Raw genomic sequence first — 16,530 nt, forward strand, 5'->3', positions numbered from 1 at the left:
TGAAACTCACCTGGAGTGCTGGGATAAAGGTATGTACCACCACACCTAGCTAAGGTACATTGTTCTGATCGAAGTTGATTACAGCTTCCATTTTTCCTACCCTTTGTTATGTTTTATTAGTAAGAATGTATGCTTTCATTTGACCTAGATATAATAGCTGATTTAATATTTTTGAACCATTCGAAGGATTCCTGTGTATCTCAGTAGTTCTCATCATTTAAGTTGGTACAATCAGATGAGCTACATTATTAGAGTTGTCCATTTGATGTAAATCAATAGTCAATCAATTTAATGACATTTATCTTCTTAGCAAGCCTGTAACTCACCAGAAGTTACAGTTAGAACCAAAGAGAGTTAGAATACAATACACAGAAACTGTAGGGAGGCTTTGTGGGTCATTAGCTGCAAGCAGACAAGGCTTATAGTATCTCTGAAACTTGAGCCAGAAAACACTTGTTGTTTAACACTATGGGGGTTACCCTGTAGAGTGAGAAAAACAGTTCTCTAACAAACATCGTCATTCATTCACAAAATAGGGATGTAATGGGAATTGAGCAGCACTCTCCTTTCACTGATCTGAGTGAGATCTCTGTGTGGGTTTAATCCTGGGGCACCTGATTGTCACATCCATAGAGTTCCATGGAGCAGGCCCTATGTATTCGGTCTTATTTTCCTCAATGCCGATTCAAAATGTGGTGAATGAAGAAGTCCCAGGAAAGTATGTTTTCTGTCAAATTTCTATATTTCTTCTCTCTCTCTCTCTCTCTCTCTCTCTCTCTCTCTCTCTCTTTGTCTCTCTCTCTGTCTCTCTCTCTGTCTCTGTCTCTCTCTGTCTCTCTCTCTGTCTCTCTGTCTCTGTCTCTGTCTCTGTCTCTCTCTCTCTCTCTCTCTCTCTCTCTCTCTCTCTCTCTCTCTCTTTGCTTTGCTTCCTTGACGCTATGTTCAGGATTAAGCCTCCAGACTCTGTTGTTCCTTTGTCACTAATCCAGCCAAGTTCCAAAACTTGGTACAGGCTGGCTAATGGTTTATGTTCCCTGAAGCTTTGGGTGACATGGGCTGACAGTATTGCTGGTCCATTGTGAGATGGCATTTCAAGTCTGTTGTCCCGTTTCTGCCATGCTCCTGTGACAGTGAGAATTTTCTCCACCCCGTGTGTGGCACTGTTCTTGATGACATCATAAGTTGAAACGATGGAAAGTGGAAATGCACTTAATGCACCCAACCTACCTGACATGGTCGCCTAGGAACGCAGTCCCCTGGAGATATCAGTCACTTACCCTTGTAAATTGGTGGCTGACTAGGATCATCGTGGTGAATGATTGTTTTGATGTGTTCTTGGATCTGATTTGCCAGTATTTTATTGAGTATTTTTGCATCAATGTTCATGAGGGATATTGGTCTGAAGTTCTCTTTCTTAGTTGTGTCTTTGTGTGGCTTGGGGATCAAGGTTATTGAAGCCTCATAGAAAGAGTTTGGCAAAGACCCTTCTGCTTCTCTGGATTTCCTCAGTGACTGTTATATCCCCCTTTTCATTTCTGATTTTGTTAATTTGCATGATCACACTCTGCCATTTGGTATGTTTGGATAAAGTTTTGTCTATTATGTTGATTTTTCTCAAAGAACCAACTCTTTGTTACATTGATTCTTTATATTGTTTTCCTCATTTCTACTTCATTGATTTCAGCCCTCAATTTGATTATTTCCTGTCGTCTACTCCTCTGGGGGTGAGTTTGCTTCCTTTTGTTCTAGAGCTTTCAGTTGCACTGTTAATTCTCTAGTGGGACTCTTCTCCAGTTTCTTCATGTGGCCACTTAGTTCTATGAACTTTCCTCTTAGCCCTGTTTTCAAAGTGTCCCATAAGTTTGGTGGTGTTGTTGAATTCTAACTTTAGAGCATGGTGGTTTGATAAGATACATGGAGGTAGTCCAATTTTTTTTTGTACCTGTTGAGGTTTGCTATGTTGCTGAGTATGTGGTTGGTTTTTGAGTAGTTTCCATGTGGCACTGAGAAGAAGGTATATTCTTTTGTGTTTGGATGGAATGTTCTATAGATGTCTGTTGGACCCAATTAGGTAATAACTTCTATTAGTTCCTTTGTTTCTTTGTTAAGCTTCTGTCTGGTAGATATTGCATTATGTTCTAAGGTTAAAAAACAAATTTGATTTTTAATATTCTCCTTGGTTCTCTTTGACTATCATTTTATAGCATTTGATGGTTTTAGGAGTTTGCTCCCGTAGTTTCATCTGGAATTTGATGAAATGTGAATAGCATAGGTTTAAGGAGAAGATTCTAAAATAATATCACATTATCATTCTTCTAATAATCATTTCATATGTACACATTAGACCACCACCAAATCATCCTAACAATTTTCCTGCAAACAGTATTCAAGCACATTTTGATATATATTTTATCAGATATATATCTTAATAATAGATATTATATTTAGTGGCCAGCCCTTCATTTTCCTATGCAAGATTGGCAAAAGTGCATAAATGATTAGTTTCATAGGGAATATTTGTCAGGAAGAGTCACGCTATTAAACTTCCTATCCTACTGTAGGTGAAACTTATGGATTTAGTCCAGAGCATTACATCACCTGGAAATAAATTTTCACTAGACTTCTGTGACAGAAAATAGCATACTCATCACAAGCACAAATTACACGGTATTCTTGTCTATAAAACTTTGAAGTTAGATGAGGAAATAGGCAAACTGAACCAGACATAATAGCACATACCATTAGTCACAATACTTGAGAGACAGGAGAAAGGTGGCTGCAAGCTAAAGACAAATCTGATCCATCTGGTGAGTTTCCAGGAAACTAGGGCCACATGCTGAGGCCCTGGCTCAACAAAACAAACTCCAAATGGGAAGTCACACTCAAATTACTGCAAACATAAACACAGTTGATTTTAGCTATTTTGTGGTCTTACAGGAATCACTATATCTATAATCACCTTTGAGTTATCTTAACCCTGTGTGCTGAATTTGTTCCACATGTTAATTCATTTAATAGCTGTAAACTGTGAAAAACATTGCAATCTACTGCATGGAGGAGGAACCGCTGAAGCCCCATCCTTATCAGAGGAGTTATTTGAAGCTGTTGACTCCTGTAGAAGGGTCACTCACCTTTAGGGATGTGGCTACAGATATGCTGTTCATGCCCCTTGTGGATGGTTGCATACCCATGCACATCTGGCAGCACTAATTCAATTTATGGGGTTAATAATCAGACCAAAAACAAAGGATCTGTAGTTAGCAGGGAGACAGGGTTGGATGTACCAAGAGGAGTTGGGGGAGGTACTGGAAACTGGATATGATTAGTATAATCACATTATTGTATTAAAGCATGAAACTTTCAAAGAATAAAAATATTGTGTAAAACAAAAACATACTATGTCTTTTAACTTCTAATTTTTAAATTTTTATTATATTTTTGTGTATGTGTGTGTATGATGGGCATGTGTGCTGTGTGTGTTATGTGTGTGTTGTGTGGCCTGTGTGTGTGTGTGTGTGTTGTGCTCTGTGTGTGTTGTGTATGTTTGTGTATGTGTTTGTGTGTGTGTGTGTGTGTCCATATGTGCTACACAGCATGTAATAAGAAAACTTGCAAGAGTTGGTTCTCTTCTTCTGCAATGCAGTCCTCAGGGACTATAATTGAGCTCATGTCATCAGACTTGACCACAAGTGCCTTCACCCAAAGTGCCTTCTCTCTAGACCCATGGTATGTCCTTTTAAGAATCATTGGCCTTTCAAGACTCATCCACCTGGATTTTCTCTAAAATTCACTATTCATAATGAGTCAATTTTTGTAAGAGATGTACCCAACATATCTAGAATTGTTTTTATTGTACCTGACCACCACTTATTTGTAGTCCTCTCTCTCTCTCTCTCTTTCTCTGTGTGTGTCTCTCTGTCTCTCTGTCTCTGCCTCTCTGTCTCTCTCTGTCTCTCTCTGTCTCTCTGTCTCTCTCTGTCTCTCCGTCTCTCTCTGTCTCTCTCTCTCTCTGTCTCTCTGTCTCTCTCTCCTGTTTTCATCAAAGATCAGTTGACTGTATGTGTGTCAGCTTCTGGAATCTGAGCTCTTGCACTGTGCTGTGTGTTCTTTCACACATTCTGAAACACTGAGTGGTATGTTCAGCCCTTTGACTCTGTTCTTCTCCCTTGGTATTTTTGGTAAAGTCTACTTTAAATAGTTAAAAGCTAAGTCCCATCTCCCAGATTAATGCCTCCCCAATTTCTCCTCACTAACAGTATACTGTTATAAAAATAAATAAATCCAAGACTGTCAGACCTTCAATAGTCCACCCCAAGAATCACCTGCCAGTTCCAAGGGAAAGAATTCAAAAGAGTTTTGAAATTCAGCTGATCCTCTCTGCACTGTTGTGACTTCCTGTGATGCATGTTATTTCAATTTCATAACCTCTGCTGTTCATTACGACTCCAATGACAGGCTTACACTGATTGGTGGGAAGTGGAACCAAAAAAAGGAGATTTGTTTCTCCCGGGATTGTATTCAACCAATGTCAACTCATGATTCTTAGTCCATCAACTTGAATGTCACTGCTATATGCTGTGCATGAGGAATCTTCAGTCACACACGGATACACACACACACACACACACACACACGAGCAGGTTAAATAAACTCTTATTTCAGACACACAGACATCAGCAATTCTCTTCCTGTTTCTGTTGTGGAATTGGGTCATGCCAAGCGGGATGGATGGGTTGGGTTGATTTTGTGTTTGCCAACACAGTTTCAGACCATCAGAAGTATTCTTCCTTTGGTGGCTTTCAAATGAAATTTGTAAATTCCACTCTTCTTTCTGTCTGAATGATATCCTTGAACATGAAAATATGATTGAATTTCTTGCATTTTTTCTTTTCAACACACAAAAAAGGTAGAGAAATGGGCAGAAAGTTTTATCACATGCGTGTGTCCCATTCTTTGTCATTTTCCTTACCATAATGAGTCCATATTGGCTATAAGTCCACAGATTTAACACTGCCTAATGCTCAGTGAACAAACCTCTGTCCAGTGAATGCCCTCTATGCCTCACTCAAAGAAATATCCCCTTTGAATCTTTGTAGCCATTAACTTAGCTCACTGTTGAACCCGTAAATACCAGCTTTGGTTCAGAGCAGCTGAAGTGTCCTGGGGGAAAGTTTATTACAGCAAGTCTCCTTACAGCAACCAGACAGAAGCCATACCCTCTCTGATAGCATTTGGAAATATGGCCATTTGTGACCAAACGTGGCTGTTGATCATGTGGAACTTTCACTACGATGACTTTGTGATGCTGCAATAGCCTCTCTCCCATTACCTTCTCTTCTTTTATGTCTCTTGAGAAAGCAGCCTGCTCCTTATTTGAATGTCTCAGGGGAAATCTTTACGTGGAAAGAGTATGGAAGTTGTCTGTGCTTTTGTTTTTATATGTCCTAAACTCTTAGAAGTATTTAGAGGCAAAAGTAGGGGAGAAAGAAAGCGAGCCTTGGCTAAAGGTTGTGCTCTGATGAAGCAGCAAAGAAAGTGTTGTTGCTCCAACAAGCCATGGTGAAGAGTAGCATCCTTCTATCCCAAGAGCGGAGGGAGTCTGAATCCTGCTGCCTAGGTGCAGCTTCAGTTGGATGTTGGGAAACTGAGAGGAAACTTCTTCTTCTGCACGGGCAGATAGAATCTAAGGCAGAAAGGCTTTCAAGGGACTTCCTCGTCAGGTCACAAGTCATACAGCGGTGGATAAGAGGACTGCAGAAAAAAACAAGTATGTCTGGACCAAGTTGAGCAGCTCTTGTAATGAAAACACAACCCTTCTGCTCCTGAGGCTCAGCACTGTGCATGCTGAGCAGATGGGACTCAAGAACATTGCCATGGTGTGCTCCACTGGCCTGGAGGGATAAATACCAGGTTTAGAAACTAAATTGACATACAGAAAGAAAAGCAAAGCTTATTGTTTACCTAAGCCTATGGATGTACACTTTTACAGTTTAGACGGCATAGAACTGGTTGGTGGAATATAATGGAGTACTTCCTCTCTAATGGAGTTTAGAGAGGAAGTTGTGGATATGTCAATGCACTTTACATTTGCAGGTTAACTTGAGATGTTGGATTTGATGAAGATACTGTGCACCAAGAACATACACAGTGGCACAAAAATTAAACAGTAAAACTTGGTAGGGACAGAGCTGAACAGATGTCAAGTATCCCTTCAAATAATGTCAGAAAAAATTATTTTATAAAAGTAGTTACTACAAAGTTAAAATTTTTAAATGGGAAACATTTTAAATTTGTTCTATAGAAAACGAGGTGCACAATTAAATTCATTTGATATAGCCTATTTTAGAAAGCATTTTATGGAGGAAACTGGCGTAATTCTGACCACAAGACTTGCATTAACTAAAGTAGAAGTTTAAGCTCAAAATTTAATTCAAAGAGGCATGACCTCTTGTTTGGAATTGTTTGTGCCTGAATGACTAAAATGTACCATTAAATTACGTGCAATAAAAATGACATATTCCGTGCTAATGTTCTCATTTTTCTTCTGAGTGCCATTTGGAAAATTGCAGATGCTTTTTTAAGTTTTATTTTGTTTACTCAAAAGAAAGAAGAAAAACGATGGTGGGGGAACAAAGAGAGAGACAAGAACAAAAAAACAGGCAGGTGAAGGAACAGAGAAGAGCATAGTTATTACAGACCTGTTGGCTATTCAAGAGCACTTGCAGGGATACTGTGAGTGGGAGTCAGGTTGTGCCTATCTGGGAGAAAAAGAAATATCAGAAGTAAAAGTAAAAGTAAAAGTGAAGCCTATTGTTTCAAACTGCCTACTCAGAAGGCTAGCTGGGAGACTCACAGCTCAGGTAGACAGCTTAGCTTTAGTGGGTCACTTTCAAGCTATAAGTTCACTACAGGATTCCTTCTCTCTGCCAAATTTGTCCTGATTTTTCTTCCAGTATTGCCAACTCATCAAATGAACTTCTGCACTCTGAAACAAAAACAAACAAACAAAAAATGATTCAACTACTATGTGGTTGTCACAATACATAAGTCCCCGAATAGGCAGATGAAAGCTCACTTAGATTAGAAGAGATTATCAACACCTATGATCAATAACAACTGTTGTGTTTTATAGATCTTGGCCTTCCTATGGTGGCCCTACCCTTTTAGTATGGACTAGAAGGACGGTTAGTGTAGATTTCACTTAACCTTGACCTTAACTAAAAGTATTTAACATCTCAGTTTTGCTACAAATGCTAAATTTCCACAACCTTCTAGATTATAACACAAATAGTGATTTTTATAATGTATTCCTACTACAGTCACTGAATCATATGTTTTCCTACTTCCCCTCAATATATATATTGAATGAAGTAGATCACAAAAACCCCAGTACAAAGTATGTGAAACTACCCTTTCATGTGTTGGCCAGGGGATCAAAAGAATTCTTAAAATAGTATAGACTATAGTCAATGCCCTTGTTTGTCTCCCTGAATGGGGAAATGAGATTTATGACTAAACACTCACACTTTGGACATGGGACATTTAGAAGAATCACACTAGAACTGCCCTGAAAGTCTTACTGAGTATTAGCTCTCACAGTATACAAAGGTGTTGTGCAAACTGCCAAGGGAAAAGAGAAATCAATAGTTCTACCTAGCTGTGAAACCCACAAACCACTGCATGATGGACATGGTGCAATAGTTGTTCCAATACTGCAACAGTGTCCTGTACATTTTGGAGGAAAATAACAGCTGTCTTTCTGTATTAAAGACCCACACTCATTTGCAGAGGATTTATGTCTGGTCCTATAACCTAGCCAACTACCCAAGACTATTGAAGTTATAGATTCTAGAGGAGATACTACTACTTGACAGGGGATGCCCTTCTGTATATATGTTTCTCTTATTGGTTGTTAAATAAAACGCTGATTGTCAAGGTGAGACAGGAAGATAGGGGGGACCAGAGGATGAGAGGAATGCTGGGGGAGAGGAGCAAGAGGCCAAGGAGGATGCCATTAGAGACTGGGATGCTCCAGGCATTCTCTGGGAAGATAAGGCCATGAAGAAATACAGTCTTTGCTTAATGTTTATACAAAATGACTAAGGTCAAAGTACAGACTAAAGATTCTGTAATGTACTTATCATTTAACAGCCAGAATATCTGTAATTATGCCCTTTTGATATCACACATTGGTTGTGGTTGATATTTCTGTCTGCATTCATCTCATTTCAGGATTGTTAATCTTCTTATTTTCAAACACTGTAATCTAATTTGTAAAATTGTAACTTGAATCCATCCACACTAGAAACTGTATTAAATCTAAATGAGCTACACGCTTCAAGTCAAAGATTATTAAAGTGAACAAATAAGCAAAATACAAGTATATGTCTACAAGAAATTCATTTTAAGTAAAGATAAAAATGGTTAAAAGCAAAGAAGTTGGCTAAAAGTTGGCAATGCATATTTTAAGCAAGGATATCTGGGATGCTTCCATTACAACCTGCCAAAGAAGATTGAATGTCAAGAGGTATCGGTGATTTGTAAAAGAGTGCATGTAATGGAGAGAAATAAGTACTGTATAAACCACATAAATCCATATCAGTCCTAAACAACCTTCCCCTCATCGACAGAGCACTCCTTATGCAGCAACACTGAGCAAATGATAAAAGAAATTGACAAATCCACAACGAAATCCGAAGCTGGGCAACCCCTTGTGCCTGTAATTGCTAGACCAATCAAGCAGTAAATTAGCAAGGCTATAGCAGTCTTGAATGACACTGCCCACTAATTGAGTTTAATTGACATATAGAGGGCCTCTCCTAATGCACAGAAACATCCAGGAAATAAATCCTTTCCTTGACTCAAAAAGCAGGCCTAGGTAAATTTGTTTTTCCTTTGTTTGTGCATCATGGTCTGCTCAGTAACAAAAGACATTTATTCACCATCATCTTTGTCTGAGTGACCAGTGCCAGGACTTGGACAACCTTTCATATCTGCATTTTCACAGGAGGATTAACTGTTAGCTTCCCATAGGTGGCATTGGGCTTTTTGCCTTGGTCCAACAGAATTTTGTTTGTTTGTCTTGGTGTTTTGTTTTTGGAGACAGGTTTTCCCTATGTAGAATTGGCTGTCCTGAAACTCACTTTGTAGACCAGGCTGGCCTTAAACTCAGAGACCCTCTTGTCTCTACTTCCTGAGTGCTGCGATTAAAGTCATGCACCACCACCCAGCTACAACAGAATCTTACCCAGGCAGAGTTTCTGTGTGTTTGGTTTGGTAACTACTCAAGAAAAATGTGTTTGGTACTCCATCTGGATTCTGTGCCCTTGTTTTTAGCTAAACTTGAACAAATAATCCCTACTTATTTGATCTGTTTTTGATGCTGTTAAGAATCTAGATTTTATATTTTGTCCATCTTTTTATTGTTTTCTTTTCTTTCTATTTAAAACAGTTTTTCATTTTATATACTAACCCCAGTTTCCCCTCCCTCCCCTTCTCCTGCCCCTCCAACTCCCCCACTTCCCACTCCCATCCACTCCTCAAAGGGGGGTAAGGCCTCCCTTGGGGAATCACCAAAGTCTAGCATATCAACAAGTTGAGGCAGGACCAAGCTCCCCACCCAGTATCAAGGCTGAGCAAGGTATCCCATCATAAGGAGTAGGCTCCAAAAAGCTAGTTCATGCACCTGGGATAGGTGATCCTACTGCCGGGTCCCTCACCCCCCAAAAGACCAAGTCCCATAACTGTCACTCACGTTCAGATGGTCTAGTTCTATCCCATGCAGCTTCCCCAGCTGTTGTGCCATAGTCCTTGAATCCCCACCAGCCCAATAGCTGTCTCTTGGTTTTCCTCATCATGCTGTTGACCCCACTTGTTCATACGATCCCTCCTCCTTCCCTTTACCTGAACTCCAGGAGCTCAGCGGAAGTGTGAATGCTCTAGTCTGTTATGTTTTCCTAGTATACTGTTTGCACTGGACACTACAGTAAGGATATTCTTTTTAAATAGCAATGATTCTCAATGTTACTAGCGACTGAGTGGCATTTTCAGACCTTGACATCCTTGCTCCCACATAATGCCAAGCTAGTTATCTTAGTTATGCAATGCCAGCATAGTTTCCCACCCGGTGTTATCCAAGCTCCCACCCAGCACAACCCTGTTTATTCACCTAATGTCATCCAGTCACCCTTCTAGCTTTTTTACATTTCTACTCCATTTTTAGTAAGTAGCTCACTTATGATTTTCTTGTACACATATTGTCACATTCTTCTATTTCATCCAAACTAGTTTTATATCATTTAGCTAACATAAGTTATAAATTCAACCATGCTAATTCTTAGAACAAAGGATAAATCAAGCACTGTCTACTTTACATCCTTTTGGAAACTCATGTGACACTGTGGTTTAACAGCTTTACCTTTACATTTGACTTTAACAACATGAACTTGAGAGGAACTGTTTTGTGAAAATTTTCCATTCCTTCATCCATTTTTCAGCTTCTTGAATTATTTGAAATTTAAACAAATCTCTTTTAAAGCACCTATCATGTTATTGTTCTCACTAATTTCTTCTTAGGCTGTCTGTGGGATCATAAATTGTAGACTTTGTAGTTGCGTTTGAACCTTGTTTTAAAATATAAATTATAAACGCATTATTAAAGAAACTGGTGAGAAGGAAGCCATGGAGAATTTAAATGCTGTGTGAAATCACTTTCTTCCTCTCTGAAGGAAAAATGATACTTCTGGAGTTTAGGCAATTGAGTTCAAGGGCTCAGTCAAGGTCACAGATAGGTTTGTTCTTCCACTAATATTTGTCAAGTTCACATTTCTTTATCCTGCATTCATTGATATTCAAAGAAGAATAACATGAACATAAATATTTGCTTACAAAGGCTTGTGTATATCTTTTTAGCCATAAACTTTTGAGTGTTTCATATCGCAAAAATAAAGTATTTATTACAAGAAACTATTATTTAAGGAGCAGATAGAAGTTTTTTCCCTTTTATTGAAAACAGATTCTTTTCTCATACAATATACCCTGTTTACAGTTTTCCCTCCCTCTACTCCTTCCAGTTTTTCCCCCTTCCCTCCCCTTTGGATCCACTCCATTTCTGTCTCTCATTAGAAAGAACATGCTTCTTAGAGATAACAACCAAACATAACACAATGAAATATTATAGGATGAAGCAAAAATGTTTATATCCAGTTTGGACATAGCAATGAAATAGGAAGAAATTTGTTCCAGCAGCAAGCAGTAGAGTCAGAGTTCCACTTGTTCTCATAGTCGTGAGTCCTATAAAAATAGTATTTTATATATATAGTATATAAAATATTATAAAAATTATATATGCATAAAAATTATATATATATGCAGAACACCTGGTGCAGACTCCGGGAGACCCTGTGCTTGCTACTTCTGTCTTTGTGAGTTCCTATGTGTCTTAGTTGATTCAGAGGGTCATGTTTTTTAGTTGAAATGGTGGCTAATCCGGTCCCATTGAAATCCTTAAACAAACCAGGCTGTTGCTAAGACAAAGGATTTTTCTTTGCAAACTGACAATTGAGCTCCATTTGTTAAGGCAACATCCATACAATTCATTGAACATGGAGAAGCTGAGCTGGTGCCTATATGGAGCCTTCACCCCATGTTCTAGTCTCTTTGGTGCACAAATGTACTCTACAGGATACTGAAAGATAAACATGGACACCTACCCAGCCATAAAACCTTTGACCTACTATCAGTCCTGCCTGCAAGACGATGTGTTGGGGCAATGGTGGCACAGAAACTGTGGAAGTAGCCACCCAATGTGTGGTTTGACTTAAGACCACTCCACAAGAAGAAACCCATACCTGACAGTTCTTAAGTAACCAAGAACCAGAGACTAGATATCCCAGAAAACTAGGGTAACACCAAATATGACTGGTCTTGTAAAAAAATCAATAAAAATAATTCTATCGATAGTCTGATATACCCATAGATCAGTGTCTTATCCGATGGTCATCAGAGAGGCTCCCTCCAGCAACAGATGGGGACAGAGGCAGAGACCCACAGTCAGACATCATGTGGTTTTCATCATCAAATCCCTTCACACAGAACTCAGGGATCCTGAAGAAAAGGAGGCAGAAAAAATGTAAGAGTCAGAATTAATACAATGTCAAAGAATCAGCTAGCATATAACTATAAATGACACACTGGACTCAGATCATAGCATAGCTCATTGAAAACTACCTGTGACTTTGGACAAAGTACCCTTTCAGCCTAAGTTTCCCTATCCAAAAATTAGAATCAATAACAATATGCACTCCATGTTTTGTCTGTTCTGGTTTTATTTCTGTTACTGAGATGAATACTCTGACTATAAACAATGTATGAAAGAAAATGGTTTATTTAAACTTACAGGTCCAGGTCATAGAGTATCATCATGAGGAAGTTGAGGCAAGAGCTTCAAATTGCCAGTCACACACATCTACATCAAGAGTAGAGAGAAATTAATGGATACGTGCTCCTGTTCTTTCTTGCTATTTTCAGCTTTATATCTGTACTATCACACAGTTGAGGAGCCCCTTGATAGGCAGTGATGTCACCCACTGTAGGCTGGGTCTTTTGGTGTCAGTCAACCTAATTAAAACAAACTCCACAAACATGCCTACAGATCAATCCGACATTTAAAAAATCCCTCATTATGTCTCTTTTCCTAGCTTATGTCAAGTTGACAATTTAAGTTAATGATCACAATATCTGTAAGGATGGGTGAGTACATGGAAATGATAGCTATGAAAGGAACTTAGAATGAAGTTCATAAGTGTTTTAGTGTTTCTGCTGCTGTGAAGAGATCCACCATTCTGTGCCTTTTGAGTACTGGGATTAAAGACATGTACGACTGTAGTTGGTTGTTTTTGCTCTTTATTCTTTGCCTCTTTTAGGAAACCCACCACCCAACTACCAAATAATCACACAGACAGACACACACACACACACACACACACACACACACACAGAGTCTTCCATTCAGCTCTTTTTTTAGACCAATCAGGTATTTTAGACAGGCTAAGTAACACAGCTTCACAGAGTTAACCAGACAAGGGGGATCTCTTGAACTCCAGACTGATGGCTGAGAGGTCAACAGGGGACTGATCCAGACTCCATGAATGTAGTGTCAGTGAGGAGGCCTCAGGAATCTCTGGGACCTTGGGTAGTAGATCAGTGTTTACCATGGCATAGGAATGAACTTTGGGAGCCCATTCCACATGGAGGGATGCTCTCTCAGCCTGGACACATGGGGAAGGGCCTAGGTCCTGCCCTGGATGAAATGACAGACTCTGGAGATCCCCCCAAGGAGGAGGGGCTCACGCTCCCTGGCGAATAATGTGGGGAGTGGGTGGGGATTGGGGGGGGGACTGGTGGAGAGACAAGGGAGGAGGGGTGGGAGAGGGAACTGGGATTGACATGTGAAGCATGCAGCATGTTTCTAATTTAAATAAAAACATATATTGAGAAAAAATACAACACATCTTTGCATCATTAAAACAAATTTTCCACAGCATAAATAAATGTAACACCTTAAAATAATATTCCACAACACACCATTACACCAAGCTCTAAGCTCTTCTTCAAGTCCTTTTTACAAGTTGGGGACTGTAGATGGGTGGGATCTTGCCCTGAAGGCTCCACTCCCTTCATTCCATTTCTTAATCTGTTTATCTCCTTGAATATAGGACTTAGCACCATTGCACTTTCTGGTGCTTCTTTTCTCCTCAAATATTTTGCTCTTCTTGCCCCATTTCATTATATGTCATCATTAGAATTAACACTAGTAACCACGAAACAGAGTCTCTACTAGGCTGCTTTGACATTTCCTCTGCCAAGGTATTAATCTAAAACTCTTTATCCTCTGGCAAACATTTTGGGCAAGAGCAGAAAGCAGCCACATTCTTCACCAAAATATCAGAAGAATGATCTCTAGACAACATACTAATATTCTTCTACTCTGAAATCGCTTGAGCAAGCCCCCCATAATTCAAATCACTGTTAGCCCCTCTGTTTTTCATGTTCCTACTGGTATGACCCAGTAAGAAGCATTCTACTGCTTTCCTAACCCAAGGTACCGAAGTCCAAATTCCTACAGCCAAAAATATGGTCAGGCCTATCACAGAATACCCCAGGCCTAGTACCAATATCTGTCTTATTTGGGGGCTTTTATTACTGTGAAGAGACACCATGACCATGGCAACTCTTAAAGGAAAAACATTATATTGGGGTGGCTTACATTTTCAGAGGTTTAGTCCACTATCATCATGGTGTGATATGGTAACATGGAGGCAGACATGGTGCTGGGTAAGTAACCAAGTGTTCTACATATTTTTCCATATTTTTTTAGAAACAATCTTATTTTACATATCAATCATCCCATTCCCTTGCCCTCTCATCCTCCCATGTCCTCCACTGATCCCTCCAACCCACCCCCACCCACTCCCCAAGGATAGTGAGGTCCTCCATGGGGACCATCAAAGTCCATCACATCATTTGGGGGAGAGCCTAGGCCCTCTTTCATGTATCTGGGATACAATAGCATTCTTATAGCAGGACTTATTACAATTTTAAATGAAGATAGACTATTATAGAAACTTCTAAATTGTCTTTCATATCACACCCATTTAATTCCTAAATAGAATTTACCTTATGCGATATGAAATTAACTTGTGATATCTCAAATTTCATTACTTTTTTCATATTTTTTATTTAGCATTTTACATCTTTCAGGCAACAGGAGGAAGTAAACTGAGACATTGGGTGCTATATTGAGTATATATGATGCCTCAAAGTCCACGCCACAGTGACATACTTCCTCCAACAAGACCACACCTATTCCAACAAGACCACACCTCCTAATAGTGCCACTCCTTTTGGGAGTCCTTTACTTTCAAACAGCATTATGTAAATTAAATCCGTAGTATTATTTTCCTTATTGGAGCAAACCAATTATAGTATTTGGGGAAGTAAGGAAAAGAGAGGATGTGCTTTGTTATTTGGGAGTTCAGCTTGATTGTCAGATAGCATGGCGGTAAGCATGAGCTTTACCAAGTTATAAGGCACCCCAAAAGATAGAAAGCAAGGAATGGAGATGTGATTCAGTAGTTAACAGCATTTGGTGCTCTTCCAAACTTCTCACCTATGATCAAGTAAGAATAACTAGCCAGGGAGATTGAACTGAGACTGATGATGAGGAAAATCTCAAGAAAATAATTAGGGATCTGTGCACAGAGTGCTTTGTAAGGAATCTGACTCATCCATGAATACCAAAGATGTCTAAACCAGAGTGTAGACACACACTCATCTAGCAAGCTGATATCAGATATCTTAAAAAGTCCTCATCCTCAGGTGATGTGCTGATGAGAAGGTTGATAGCAGAGCCTAACGCTAGGGCTGGAAGCAGCAGCACAAAGAAAGACGGGCTTCATCTAGACAGCTTCACTTAGAGGTTCTCGGCAGCAAGATCTCCAGGGAAATCCATAAAATATTCTACCACTGAAACTCAACAGCTGTCACTGCCATGTCTGTGTTCAAATGGCATCATTTTTCATAAGCATTGTTTCTCCTGCATTTCCTGGAACAATAAGAAGCAACTATTAATAGGCTGGAAGAAGCTTACCATTCCGGGGCAGATCTTATCTACTTGAAAATGGATGCTGCTTACAGTTCTGTGGTTCCAACTATTTCCTTTTTTGCATGGAGCTTAAAGGAGAGGAAACATGGTTCTTCAAAGTGGGAAAAGAAATCCAGCTGCATCATGATTCAAAACAAATAAAGAAAAATGAGTTTGCTTTTCACTTACTAGAAAAGAATGAAGAAAACTGTAACACAGTGTAGAAGACAAGTGTGATAAGACACAACTTCACTGTGATGGTGGGTGAGTTGGAGCATTTTTTATAGTGCACAATGTCCTTGAACGTTTGAAGTGAGTGCACATACACACATTCATCAGACAACTTTTTCTAAGGAAGTTCTGTATCTATAAGCAGATACAAGATTTTCACTACAACATAATGTGAATACAAAATTTGAGGAATCACCATAGAGTCCATATGTCACAAATACTAAAAATATTGAATGTATTGTCATCCAAGGAATCACTATAGCATCATCAAAACATTGGAGAAACTCTATAGGTAAGGACCTCCCTAAACAACCCAGGCCGATACTAGCACAGATGGTCACCCTATGAAAACTAACAGTGGAGCCCCATTGCCAAGTCATATGACTTTCCAGATATTAAAAACATGACACATTTTTCTATACCAACATATATCAATAGTAATAATTATCAGCAATTAAAACTATGGAGCATCATAGTTTTAAAAGGAATCATGAATTCTTGAAATTAGCAAGGTATGTAAAGATACAGTAACATAATTGTTGTAAGGGAACAAAGTAAGTTTGGGGACATTACTTGCAGTTGCTAGCTGGCTACCTCAGGAACAAACTACAGTTGTCATTTGCCTTCAAGGTGACAGAAATAAAACAAGAGAGAAT

Source organism: Mesocricetus auratus, unplaced genomic scaffold, assembly GCF_017639785.1.
Source record: "Mesocricetus auratus isolate SY011 unplaced genomic scaffold, BCM_Maur_2.0 Super-Scaffold_100008, whole genome shotgun sequence".
Classification (NCBI taxonomy): Eukaryota; Metazoa; Chordata; class Mammalia; order Rodentia; family Cricetidae; genus Mesocricetus; species Mesocricetus auratus.